At 45.2% G+C, this 12,844-nt stretch overlaps 1 protein-coding gene across 2 annotated transcripts in view; it reads right to left on the reverse strand.

Moving 5' to 3' along the window:
- The window catches only part of Maml3 (mastermind like transcriptional coactivator 3), a 529,529-nt gene that overhangs the window by 276,060 nt on the left and 240,625 nt on the right, over positions 1–12,844 (reverse strand). Inside the window, exon 1 of one of the 2 annotated variants that reach the window (XM_045131178.1) lies at positions 9,376–9,487. The exons of the other annotated variant lie outside the window; for it this stretch is intronic. The gene's annotated coding sequence lies outside the window, so the exon portion shown is untranslated. Of the gene's footprint in view, positions 1–9,375; positions 9,488–12,844 lie in introns of those variants that run through there. 2 annotated transcript variants of the gene reach the window in all.

Raw genomic sequence — 12,844 nt, forward strand, 5'->3', positions numbered from 1 at the left:
ATTAGAAACCTTTAGCACCAAAACCAAAGCCTTAATGTCAAAGAGAAGACAATCTAGAGATTTCATTTTATTTATTGGCGGCCATGTGCTACGGGATGTAGGAATCTATGTCCACGTCCACTTACAGGGTCTGTTATGAAGTCTGATAGACACTGGCTTGAAGCCTTGTTTTGCTTTTAGGCAAGCCCAACAGAGTGGCTTTTTATTTTATGTGAGAAAGCGAAAGGGAGAAAGAGAATTGGCACACCAGGGGCCCCAGCCACTGTAATCAAACTCCAGATGCATGTGCCTCCTTGTGCACATGTGTGACTTTGCACATTTGTGTCACCGTGTGCGTCTGGCAATGGTGGAATCTAGAGTCAAACAGGGATTCTTAGGTTTTGCAGGCAAGCGCCTTAACAGCTAAGCCATCTCTCCGGCCCAGTTGAAGCCTTTTGAATTACCCATCCTCTGCCTCACCACAAACATGCTGTGGCCTGGAACTCCTTGTGATTACTTACTTCTCTTGATTAATCTGAACATAACACTTTTCATAAGAATTTATCTGAGAGTCACCCCTTGGGGAGTCACTGTATGAGGTCACTTAGTCTGAGGCTCATACTTAGGTTAGAGAAAGATGACTTAAATCAACCTTCAATAGATCATGCAACTTCAAGACATTTTTCCTTACCAACGCACATCCCTGTTGAACAATTCCAAATATTAATCACAGACAATTCAAGTTTATCATTGTGCATGCAATCAAGCTAGTACACATGTAAACTTTGTGGAAACTCAGGCTATAGTGGTTGTGTTAGAAACCTCAATCGTGATTATGGTCATTTTATTTTCCAAAGCTAAAATAAAGCAGATATTGATGAAATTATGAAAAGAAAAGAAAACATTTTCAGCTCAATAAATTTAGACAATTTTTTTTTCTCTGCTCTACTGGGATAACTATCATAACTCTAAAATCCTGATGTTAAATTTTTCCAAAGATAAAATGTTTAGATAAATATTTGCATATTTATATTTTAAATCTTCTTCTGTGGTAACATGTAACAAAACACAGTTTTGAAACAAATGTATAAATCAATGTATATATGAAAAATGAGAGTTGACAAGTTGTAAAAGAACATCTCACCTAGTAGAAGGATTCTTCCAAAATGAAAAACTTAAAGCATGAGGTTGTTTTGAGCAATGCTTCCTCCCTCTGATCATATAAATTTACAGGATAGAAAGATGCTTCTTTATATTATAGAGAAAGAAAAAACAAGCATCTAATCTTTATGGCATTCAGATGGGAAAGAAGGTTCTGGGGGAAACCAGCAAGATCTGAAGGAAGAGAATCAAGAGGAGCCATTCATTATTGCTGGGGCTATAAAAATACAGAAAGGGGGCTGGAGAAATGGCAAACCAATTAAGGTGTTTGCCTGCAAAGCCTAAGGACCTGAGATTGATTCCCCAGGACCCACATAAAGCCAGATGCACGAGGTGGCACATGCATCTGGAGTTTATTTGCAGTGGCTGGAGGTCCTGGCACACCCACTCTCTTCCTCCCTTCCCCCCTCTCTCTCCCTTCCTCTTTCTCTCTCAAATAAATAAATATTTTTTAAAATACAGAAAGGAAGTAAAGAAGAAACAGAGCCTCAGAAAGGATAAACAGGAAACCAATGTAATCTGAGCCCTGGGGAGGGAGGCAGACCATAGGGCTTGGCAAGGTGAGGATGTATAGGCTTAAGGATGTAAGCACATGTTGGGATTCCTGGAATTATAAGGATGGAAGGGATTATGAACAGGATCATTTTGGCTAAAACGCAAATGGAAAAGAACATGGTTGAGAAGTTAAGCCTAGACCAAATACCTGCCCACAATGAATGCATGTGAGGTACTTTGTGCCGCATATAGTGGTGGAAAGCCTCCTTCACTAGCAGGTCTCCCATGTCAGCAGCCAGCTCTCTGTTTGCCCATCTGTTGATTGTCCACTACCAAAGCCTGGTGGTGTTAGGGTGAGGTTGAAGGTCTAAGGACACCATTTAAAAAGCTTGTGTGCATATGTGCAGCGTGAGTGTGTGTGTGTGTGTGCATGTCCACATGTGCATGCCCTGTGTGCACCCAACACAGGCCAGAGTACAGTGTTGAGTGTCCTCATGAATCACGCTCCCACTTTGTTTTCTTGAGACGGAGTCAGTCACTGAACCTGGGAGCTGCCACCTTCTGGTTACACTGGCTGACCAGCAAGCCCCAGCCACTGTTCTCTCTCAGCCCTGCTCTGGAGTGGGGTTATAGGCATGTGTGACTATACCAAGGTAATATTTTAAAGAGGAGAGGCTTTCGGGCTGGAGAGAAGGCTTAGTAGTTAAGACACTTGCCTGCCAAGCCTAAGGACCCACGTTCGATTTCCCAGTACCCGTATAAGCTAGATGCACAGGATGGCTCATGCGTCTGGAGTCTGTTTGTAGTGACTGGAGGCCCTAGCGTGCCCATTCTCTCTCTCCTCCTCTCTCTCTCTCTCTTTCTCCCTTTATCTCTCTCTCTTCCTCAGATAAAATAAAATAATAAAAAGGAGGCTTCTGTTCACTCAACACCCAGTCCCTAGCCCTTGAACAGGATCAACCCAGTTTCTAGGACGTTATGACTTGAGTCTCCCTGTTCACCAAGCCTCCTCTTCCTCTTTCTGATCAGGGTTTTTAATCTATTTATTTCAGAATAGAAAAAGACACATTTATTTTAAATTTAAAAAAAAATATTTTTATTTACCTATGAGAGAGATAGAGTGAGAGAGTGAGAGAGTGCTCCAGGGCCTCCAGCCACTGCAAATGAACTCCAGACTCATGCACCACCTTGTGAAACTGGCTTATGTGGGTCCTGGGGATTTGAACCTGAGTCCTTTGGCTTTGCAGGCAAATACCTTAACTACTAAGCCATCTCTCCAGCCCAACACTTCTTAAATATACTCCTAGGACTCCAGATGCATGTGCCACTTTGTGCATCTGGCTTCCATGGATTGCATGGGTAATCAGACCTGGGTATTTTGATTTTGTAGGCAAGCCCCTTAACCACAGTGGTGGTTTGATTAGATGGCCCCCAATATATTCAGTTTTTTATTTGTTTGTAGTTTGCATCTGCAGCCACCTGGCTGGAGGCAGTGTCACTGGGTGGATCTTGAGGTGTGGTGGTGGGTTTCAGATTTCAGTCTAAAGTTATACAAAGTGTGCCTAGCTGGAGTTCCTGAAGTGTGCTGTGCTGTGTGGCCTTTGGCTTGTGCTTCTCTCTCTCTGCCTGGATCTGTGAAGGCAGGCCAGCTTCTTCTGCCATTATGGAACTTCCCCTGGGTCTGTGAGCTTCAATAAATATCCCTTCCTCCATCACTGTGCCTGGTCTGGAAGTTCATCTCAGTGAACCTGAAGCCGTCTGATACAACCACTAAGCAATCACTCCGTGCCTTTACTTTTATTTTTGAGAGGGGATCTCACATTGGCCTGGGACTTGCCAGTACGATGAGACTGGCTGGCTCACAAGCCCCAGGGATCTGCCTGTCTTTGCCTCCCTCATGCTGGAATGACCAGCATGCACTGCCATGCCCAGCATTCACATGTGGGTTCTGGGGATCAAACTTGGGTTCCCATGCTTGCAAGGTGAGCAGTGTACCCACTGAGCTATCACCTCAGCTGCCTCCACTAGTGGTTTTTAATAATTCACTGTATGAAACAAATAGAAGAAGATGGAAGGTGTTGCCTGGGAACAAGTAACATTAACAAAGAGCCAGCAGATTAATAAGTGTATGCATGGCACACCTCCTCAGGCCTGATTAACTACATCCCATTTTAGCACTAGACATCTTCTAATGAGAAAATGTTAAATTTTCCCAAATGGCATGATGTAAAAATCAGAGTGAAAAATACCAATAAACACTGTGCATGTTCTCTCCCACCAAAAGAAAAAAAAAAAAAAAACATCAGTTGATAAAAATAATTTTGTCTTAGTTCCATTTTCAATTCTTTGGAATTAACCATTCAATATATGCACTTTTGACCATTTAATGTATATAAGGTGTGGTAAACTCTTATATGTAGAAACTGAAGGTAATATATGCATTGACTTCATCCAAAAAATTTTTTTTTTATATTTATTTATTTGAGAGCGACAGACACAGACAGAAAGACAGATAGAGGGAGAGAGAGAGAATGGGCGCGCCAGGGCTTCCAGCCTCTGCAAACGAACTCCAGACGCGTGCGCCCCTTGTGCATCTGGCTAATGTGGGTCCTGGGGAACCAAGCCTCGAACCGGGGTCCTTAGGCTTCACAGGCAAGCGCTTAACCGCTAAGCCATCTCTCCAGCCCATCCAAAAATGTTTTTTTGGAACCTAAAAAATACAACAGAACTGCCAGGCATGGTGGCACACACCTTTAATCCCAGCACTCGGGAGGCTGAGGTAGGAGGATCACTATGAGCTTGAGGGCAGCCTAATACTGATTGCAGGTCAGACAGGGCTAGAACAAGACCCTATCTTGGGGAAAAATGTTTTTTGAAGGTGAGAAGTTTATTAATTATCTCTATGCACCATGCAGGTTGATTGTATTAGACCCAAGGAAGATGGGTTTCAGCAAATTTTCATGGTTGAAATGAAGGAATAAAGATGAGAACCAAATTCTTTTCGGCGTGTGTGATGAGCAGAGAATCATTTCAATGCAATAATTCCTCAGAAGTTAAACACACTGATACACAAGAGAGAGGGCGCCTTAAGAGTCAAGCAGTAACTAACCCATACACAGCACTGCTAATGATGGGCATGATGGAATAAATGATTATTGTTATTTTTAAGGAATAAGTATTCATGCTGAAAACTTTATATTCAGCAGAAGAATTCATGCATCATTTACATATATGTATCTCCAAGTGAAAACCTTCTAGGTATCACATGACATTTCTGGTTTTGTAAGTAAATAAGGAGCAGAGGAGTAATAAGGTAAAGTTAAAACAGAGGAATAAAATATTCTGGGTGGGGGCTGGAGAGATTGCTTAGTGGTTAAGGCGCTTGCCTGCTAAGCTTAAGGGCCCAGGTTTGATTCCCCAGCACCTGTGTAAGCCAGATGCACATGGCAGCACATGGGTCTGGAGTTTGTTCACAGTGGCTAGAGGCCCTGACACAACCATTCTCTTCCTATTTGCCTTTCTCTGTAGGTCTCTCTCTCTCTTACATAAATAAAAATTTTTTTTAAATATGCTTTATGCTTTCCGGGAGGTTATCAGTTTACTGAAGGTCAAGAAATATGATCCATAAACTACATCAACCCTTGATCTCCTAATGTTTCCACAGGAAAACAAACAGCACCCGAAGTTCTCAGGCTAACACACGCACACACACATACGCACACGCACTTTACAAAAGGGAGATGTGCAACATGCTATAATTAAGCTCCCATCCCGACAGCAAAAACACCAAGTTTTATTCTAAATATAGCAGAGGACTCTGCATTGTGCAACCCCCTGTTTATTTTAACATTAGTCATGGATATGGTTGTGGTTCCTTTTCATAAAAAGCATCACTCTTTCTGAAAACGCACACACAGTAGACGTGAACTTTGTAGTATTATAATTTTTTTTTTTGAGCTGGAGATTTTCTTCTAGTCTCCGCTACATTTTATCCCCACTTCACCCTTCCTGTAACTCCAGATCTACTTTAGATGGCATTGCCTTCCTGCCTCCAAGGGTGGACGTTGCTGGTCACTGCATGGTCGTGAACAGATGGTCACAGCCAGGTCCTATGCCTTCATCTCCTCCAGAGATGGCCCCTGTCCACAGGAGACAAGCTACACACCCAGGTCTACTGTCGAGTAACCAGGCCAGCCTTGCTCCATGTCATACTAAAGTAATGTTAGCAGACGCTAACTTCCTGAGCATAGCGGGTCAGGCTCAGCGATATTTACTAAAAGAAGTAACTTGACCCCCATCTTGCCAAGCCCGTGCAAGTCTCTAACAGAAAAGGGGACTGACTTTGACTTACAAAACTAAAAGGAGGTCCCTAGAAGGCATCTATAAAGTATCTGGGCTTCTGCATTTCTGCCACCCTGAATCCACTTCACTTACCTGTTGTGCACCTAGAATAAATGAACCTCTGTAAGCCTCAATTCCCTCAAATTGAAAGTTATGGTATTTATGCCACAAAATTTGCTGGATTATTTTGTTTTGCTATTTATTTATTTATTTTTGGTTTTCTGAGGTAGGGTCTCACTCTAGCCGAGGCTGACCTGGAATGAGACTATGTAGTCTCAGGGTGGCCTCGAACTCACGGCGATCCTCCTACCTCTGCCTCCCGAGTGCTGGGATTAAAGGCACGCACCCCCACGCCCAGGCTTTGCCGGGTTAGTTTGAAATTTACAGGGCAGGATGACACACATAAAACACCTTCTATAGTATGTGGCATGTAGCGAGGCTTAATTCAGGATCAGGATTTTTAGAACAATCAAAGCTACTGCTTTGTGCCAAAAAGCCAAACATGGAAAGTACAAAAACCAGGGTTGGGAAGACGGCTCGTGGGTCAAGCGCTTGCTGTGCAAGTGTGAGGATTTGAGTGTGGGTCCCCAGCATCCATGTAAAATGTTGGGCATTGCAACTTGCTCCTGTCATCCCAGAGCTCGGAGACAGAGACAGGGAATCTCTGGGATCACTGACTAATAGACTTGCTGGATCGGTTAGCTCTAGGCTGAGCAAGAGATCGTGTCTCCAAAGAATACGGTGGAGAATGACAGGGGACACCTGACATCTACCTCCACAGTCACACGCACAAATGAGCACATGCATCCAGCACTAAGAGGCGTGACCACAAACATGTGAACACCCATATCCACATGCATGCATACCATGCACATGCAAAAAAAAAATTAAAAAAAAGAAAACCCAAAACTCTATATAGATTCTTCCTCCTGCCTCCCCCCTGCCCCGCCAATATATAAAGACAAATAACATGTGTATGAGGCAAACATTTACTAAATACCCTTTCTGCTCTCACTTGGCCAGGAAGAACCAGATTGGCCTTCGGAGAAAATTTTTCATCTTTCCAATAATTGCTTGGAAAAGGACTAAAAACTGTATTTCACTTCCTCTCGGGCAATTAAAGCATGACCATCTCCACTTTTGCTATTTGCTCATCAGGAAACTGCTTCCAAGACATTTAACATTCATAGGTGCATGAGCTCATTATTAATACCCTGGAAATTCCCCATGACTCTATTAACTACGGGGCAGGATTTGGTATACATCCTGGTTTTGATTCATGTAAGAGGATTATGGATGGAGTCTCCCAAAAGACAATGCTATAAAGTGGTCTCAAACACGTAAGGAATTATAGCAGAGCTCCAAGGAAAAATATTTCTAGAAACTTCTCTTCCACCATCTCAACTCTCTATTCAGGTTTTATCTGATTATCATAGCAAATGCTTGATCAGGATTTTATAGAGACACTTAGTTAATAGAATGAATCCTCACAAGATTATTATAGGGTAAAAACTATACCTGTCACCCCCATAGTATGTGTGAGGAAACTGAGGCAGGGGAAGGTTAAAAAACATGCTAGGCTGCTATAGAGATGGCTTAGCAGTTAAGGCACTTGCCTGTGAAGTGTAAGGATCCAGGTCAATTCCCCAGGACCCAAGTAAGCCAGATGCGTAAGTGGCACATGTGTTTGGACTTCCTTTGCAGTGGCTAGAGGCCTTGGTATGCTTATTCTCTCTCTCTCTCTCTAATAGATAAATAAAATAAAATAAAATATTTTTTAAAAAACATGCTAGAGACAAAACTGAGACTTGAACCCATGAGTGACACCCCAGTGTGAAGCTTTTCCCTATGGCTATACCCACCCACCCCCCATCTGTCTTGATGACATCTGAAAGTACAGAGGGACAATGGAAATCAATTCCATTCAGGCTCTGATCATAACACTCAGGCACTATCAGGAATCGAACTTCCACAGTTTCAGAGCTCCCAACTGGCCCACACAACAGCCACTGGACACTGATGTAAAAAAGACTACTTCCAACAAGCGCCCACTAGATTAGAGACTATGCCACATATAGTGTGTCACAAACAAACAAACAAATGAACAGCTAGCCTGTCACTGGAGCCTGGCTTAAATACAACTTTTATTGCAAAGACATCCCTATCATCTGACCTACGGAAATGCAACTAAAACATTCCACTCTTAATTTACATGAAGTTTATCAAACTATGGAGTCTAAAAATATTATTTATCTTAAAATCCTTCTGACTACTGCTTGCGGTTTCATTTCCATGCTTTTAATGTCCTGGAATTCTCCACGGGATGACTGCTCGTATTATGAGTCAACTTGCTTCGGCTATGGTGCCTAGTTGATTGGTGTTCAAATACTAAGTCTAATCGGGGAGCACGGGCACATGCCAGCAGTTGGAGGCTGACGAAGGAGGGCAGAGAACTTGAGGCTGGTCTGGGTGAGTTTGAGTCTGACTCCCAAAGCAAATAAGGCAGCAAGAGGGCTTGAGAGATTGCTCAGTGGGTAAGTGTGCTTTCGGCGAAAGTATGCAGGGGCCTGAGGCTACCTGAGTTCAAATCCCCAGATCCTATATCAAACAGCTGGGCGTGGCCACATGGGCCTGTAACCCCGCTCCCACAGGGGAGCCGAGAGCCAAGAATCATAGGAGCCACGGAAACTATCAATTAGGGAAAATAGACCCTTACTTTAAAACAAGACCGGGCAGAAAAGCAATGGAATGCAATATCCTAAAACTGCACTCAGCCATTGTAGGCGGGCGACCCCACTGCAGGAGAGCAAATGGGACATCACAAGGGCACATTCCCGACAATGCATCACACACCACACCACACCGCACCACACCACTAATACATGCACACAGACAAACAAAACTAACAAAAAAACCAACCAAGGGTGAAACCAAAACCCCAAGAGCCCCAAATAAACAACCTCCCGTCTAGATGCTGTTGTGAAGTGTTGTTTTTTTAATATAACCAACATTTATATTATTAACAAATTCGGTAAGGCAGATCACCCTCTGTGATGTGGGTGGGCCTCATCCCCTCATCCAATCCAATGAAAGTCCATGGGGCCAATATTGAAGTTTCTAGAAGAAACAAATTCTGCAACTGAGTCCGTGTCACAGAAAAGCTGCCTGAATTTACCAGCCTGTAGATTGTCATCTTAATCTTGAGTTTGCCAGCCTGCTCCACAAACCTCCAACAAATGAGCCAATTCCTTGAAAGATATATCTCTTTCTGTGTTGGTCTCTGCCTCCTTCTCCCATGGTAAATAGGTAGATTCTGAGTAGCAGAAATACAAAAGCTGAACCAACTTTATAGCTACCTTCTAATGTCCTTGAAGTCCCACAAATTAAAATCCGCCCTACCTTCTGCTAGGCAGTTATAGACGCTTGGCAGAGTGTAATTACAGACACAGCTCTGCAGTTCTTCTGAACAGGAGTATGAACAGCAATCAGACACGTTCTTTCTCTCTGGAGCACTCTCATGGGTTCTGTGGTCAGTTTTGAAGTGTCGACACGGTTCTTTGTTTTTGGAGGACCCTGATGCCCCCAGCACCTGCCTCCCATCGTTCCTACACCTGCGGCCACCACAGGGAGACGTGAAGCTGTTACTCCACCCTGATTACCCAGTTCTTTCCCACGGGGACAGCGGGAGTGGCATTTCTCAGGACAAGACGCGAAACGAGCAAGCTCTCTAGAACTGGGTGCCACGTTCTCCTGGTTCAGGCCTACCAGATCCTAATCCGCATGGCTCTCTGTCAATGGTTGTTTGACAGGTTACAGAGGAACACATGCTGGTCTGTGGAGGTCCCCCAAACCGGTGCTCCAGACTGCCCAGCCCAGGCACGCTCCTCTCTGCAAACATCACCCACATCACAGTCTTCTTCGTGCTCTGGGCCAGCTGGGAGGACGTGGGGACTGTCCAGTTGACAGATGGCCTTTTGGTAACCTTTTCCTTCCCAGACCATGGAGAATCACTTCACTCAAAGGCTCTCGACTTCTGTCTACATACAGGTTTGGGTGTTAGAATCTCATTTTGGTTCCTGGAGCCCCTCCTACCTCAACTGTTCCCTTCCCCTGCTGTCGCTGTTCCCACAGAAAAGCTCTAGTAGGAAATAGACATTTACAACCTTAAGAACAAAATCTCCACCAGGCAAGCATCCTTTTCTTCCTGTCTGTCGCTCTCTCTTTCTCTCCATCCTATACTAACCCTAACCATAAAGACCAGAACTTTATGGAGGGCTTGTGCTGGAAGGGCGATGGGGGTCTGGAGGGGGGGGGCGTAAGTCACACCCAGGCAATCATCCATGACCCAGAGCTGTTTTCCTTGTGGGTGTCTCAGTAGCAGGCTGGCTTGCCTTCTGTGTTTACAGTCAGCAATTCGGGAAGTGCTGACATGGAGAAAAGTGGCCACAGAGCCCACTGACACAGCCAGGAAGAGAACCAGATGTAGAAATGACAAGGGGCGTGGCCTCATCCCCCCCCCCAGCTCCCCCCACAGGCTGGCCAGCGGAGGTTGGGGATGGCAGGGCACGAAGGCACCCCGATTGCTTTTCCATCATCACTTCAGCTTCATCTCGACGTTTCTATTTTGGGGGCTGACGCAAGCCGAGCTGCGGAGGAGGGAGTCAACTTAGGCTTCCCTTCCTGCTGCTGGTGGATTAATGGGGGAGGAAAGGTCGGGCTGCCTGGTTCTGACCAGCCTTATGAGCCAGTGTTTAAGAGAAGAAAACTTCTTTTATTGCTGATTTGTGTTTGCTCACTTTAAAATTTTTTTTCTTTAATTTTCTCCCCAGAAGCAAAAGAAAGTTTTGTAAGCAAAAAGGATGCCAGGAAATTTCTGGATAGCAAAGTAAAGGGATGATATAATATGCCTGCAGTGTTTGACACACGGGCTGGGATGTGTGTGTGTTGGAGCCCCTTTGTCTGGGCCACTCTCTGGGTTTGATGGTGTTGGATGGTGGAGAAATCATCCAGTTAGAAGTTGGGGGAAAGCTGATCTTGATCCATTTCCTTCTCAAGCATGAAGACCCCACTTTCATCCCCAGTACCCAAGTCAATAATGGGTGTAATTCTAGCACCAGGGAGATGACGCTTGCTGACCACTAAGTGTGGCCTCACCAGTGAGAGGTGAGTTCCAAGCCAATGACAGACCCTGTCTCAAAACAGAGCTGAGAATGACGCCCAGTGCTGGAGATAGCTGCCTGTGGCTGGGATGGCACGTTTCTGGGAGGAAGGATTTGTTTCAAGCCCGCAGATCCAGGGGAAGTTCCGTCAGTGGCGGAAGAAGCCGCTCCCATCCATCCGAGCAGAGAGATAACCAAACGGCCTGTCAAAACCCAACGCAGCGACAAATACACGCGTGGCAAGCAGCAGGGGCCCCAGAACTCAGACTTCTCTGCACACCTTTGCACTGGAGACCAGGCCTACCCCAGTGACGCCTCTGGCTTTAATTGCTTTTAATGAAGCTTTAATAAAATATCTGATGAATCTGGGGGAGCATACATTCAAACTACTGCACCCCAGATTGTCCTCGGGCTTCTACATACACATGCACCCACATACACATGTGCGAAGAAAGAAAGAGAGGAAGAAAGACAGGAAGGAGGGAGGGAGGGATGCAGGGCATAAATCAGATGCGTGAGTATCCTGCAAAGACACTGTAACGAAAAGGAAACCGGGAACATTTAAGAACGTTAACTGTGGGCAAAGGTAGGAGGACTACTGTGAGTTCGAGGCCACCCTGAGACTACATAGTGAATTCCAGGTCAGCCTGGGCTAGAGTGAGACTCTAAGAGTGTTACCTGTGTCAGGAAGGGCTAGCTCTCCACCAAAGACCTGAGCATCCACTGTGGGGATTAGATTTGAGACCATTAAATGGTTGCCCAGCCAAAGACTACCTTACCCAGCAGCCCTTGCACCTGAAAGCAAGCAGAACATTTGATTCTTGCCAAAAGAATGTGGGCAAAAAGGCTGTGTGCCACTTCCAGGAGTGACCCATATAAACTCCCAGCAATCCTTCCCAGCATCCATTGAGCCCTCTCCCCCTTCCCCTAGCCATGACCAGGAAGTCAAAGATGCCAAGATCCTTGGAGGAGTTCCAAGGGGAAGGAAGTGGCTGCCTCTTGGTGAAATGCCCACACTGCACAGTGACGTGAGAGAAGCAAGCTGGCATCCGTGGCTCTCACATTTAGGAATAACCAGGAGCGATGCTCTCTCACCACCGCAAGGAGGGAGGGTCCCTGAGAGAGAGAGAGAGCTCAGCCCGTGAACACACACTCGGCAGCCATAGCAGGACTTGTACAGATTCCATGTGGTTTCCAGAGAAGTAGAGCTTTATGTGTCTGGAAACGTCAACACTTTGTACCACTAGTTTTCAAAATAGGCCCCAGGGACCAACAGCGCCTCGATGTATTCTCTCAGTGGCATGAAAACTTTCAGGATTTGTGTCTTCTACATGTAACTTACAAGTCGGCAGGACACGCACTATCTGGAGAAGGATAAATGTCTTCTCCGTCCCTTTCTTCCTGTCCCTCAGTTTCCTTTTCCACAGCTAAGCATGCATCCCATTTTCAAATACATCTTCCCCATGACGCCTCAAGCACGCATACATGCACTTGTGGGCCTAGGCTTTAAAAAAAATACAAACTGGCAGCTGGAGAGATGGCTCAGCAGTTAAGGGGCTTGCCTGCAAAGCCTAACAACCCAGGTTTGATTCCCCAGGACCCACGTGAAGCCAGATGCACAAAGTGGCACATGCATCTGAAGTTTGTTTGCAGTGGCTAGAGGCCCTGGTGAGCCCATTCTCTCTGTCTCTCTCTCTGCTTACAAATAA

This window comes from Jaculus jaculus, chromosome 12 (genome assembly GCF_020740685.1).
Source record: "Jaculus jaculus isolate mJacJac1 chromosome 12, mJacJac1.mat.Y.cur, whole genome shotgun sequence".
Classification (NCBI taxonomy): domain Eukaryota; kingdom Metazoa; phylum Chordata; class Mammalia; order Rodentia; family Dipodidae; genus Jaculus; species Jaculus jaculus.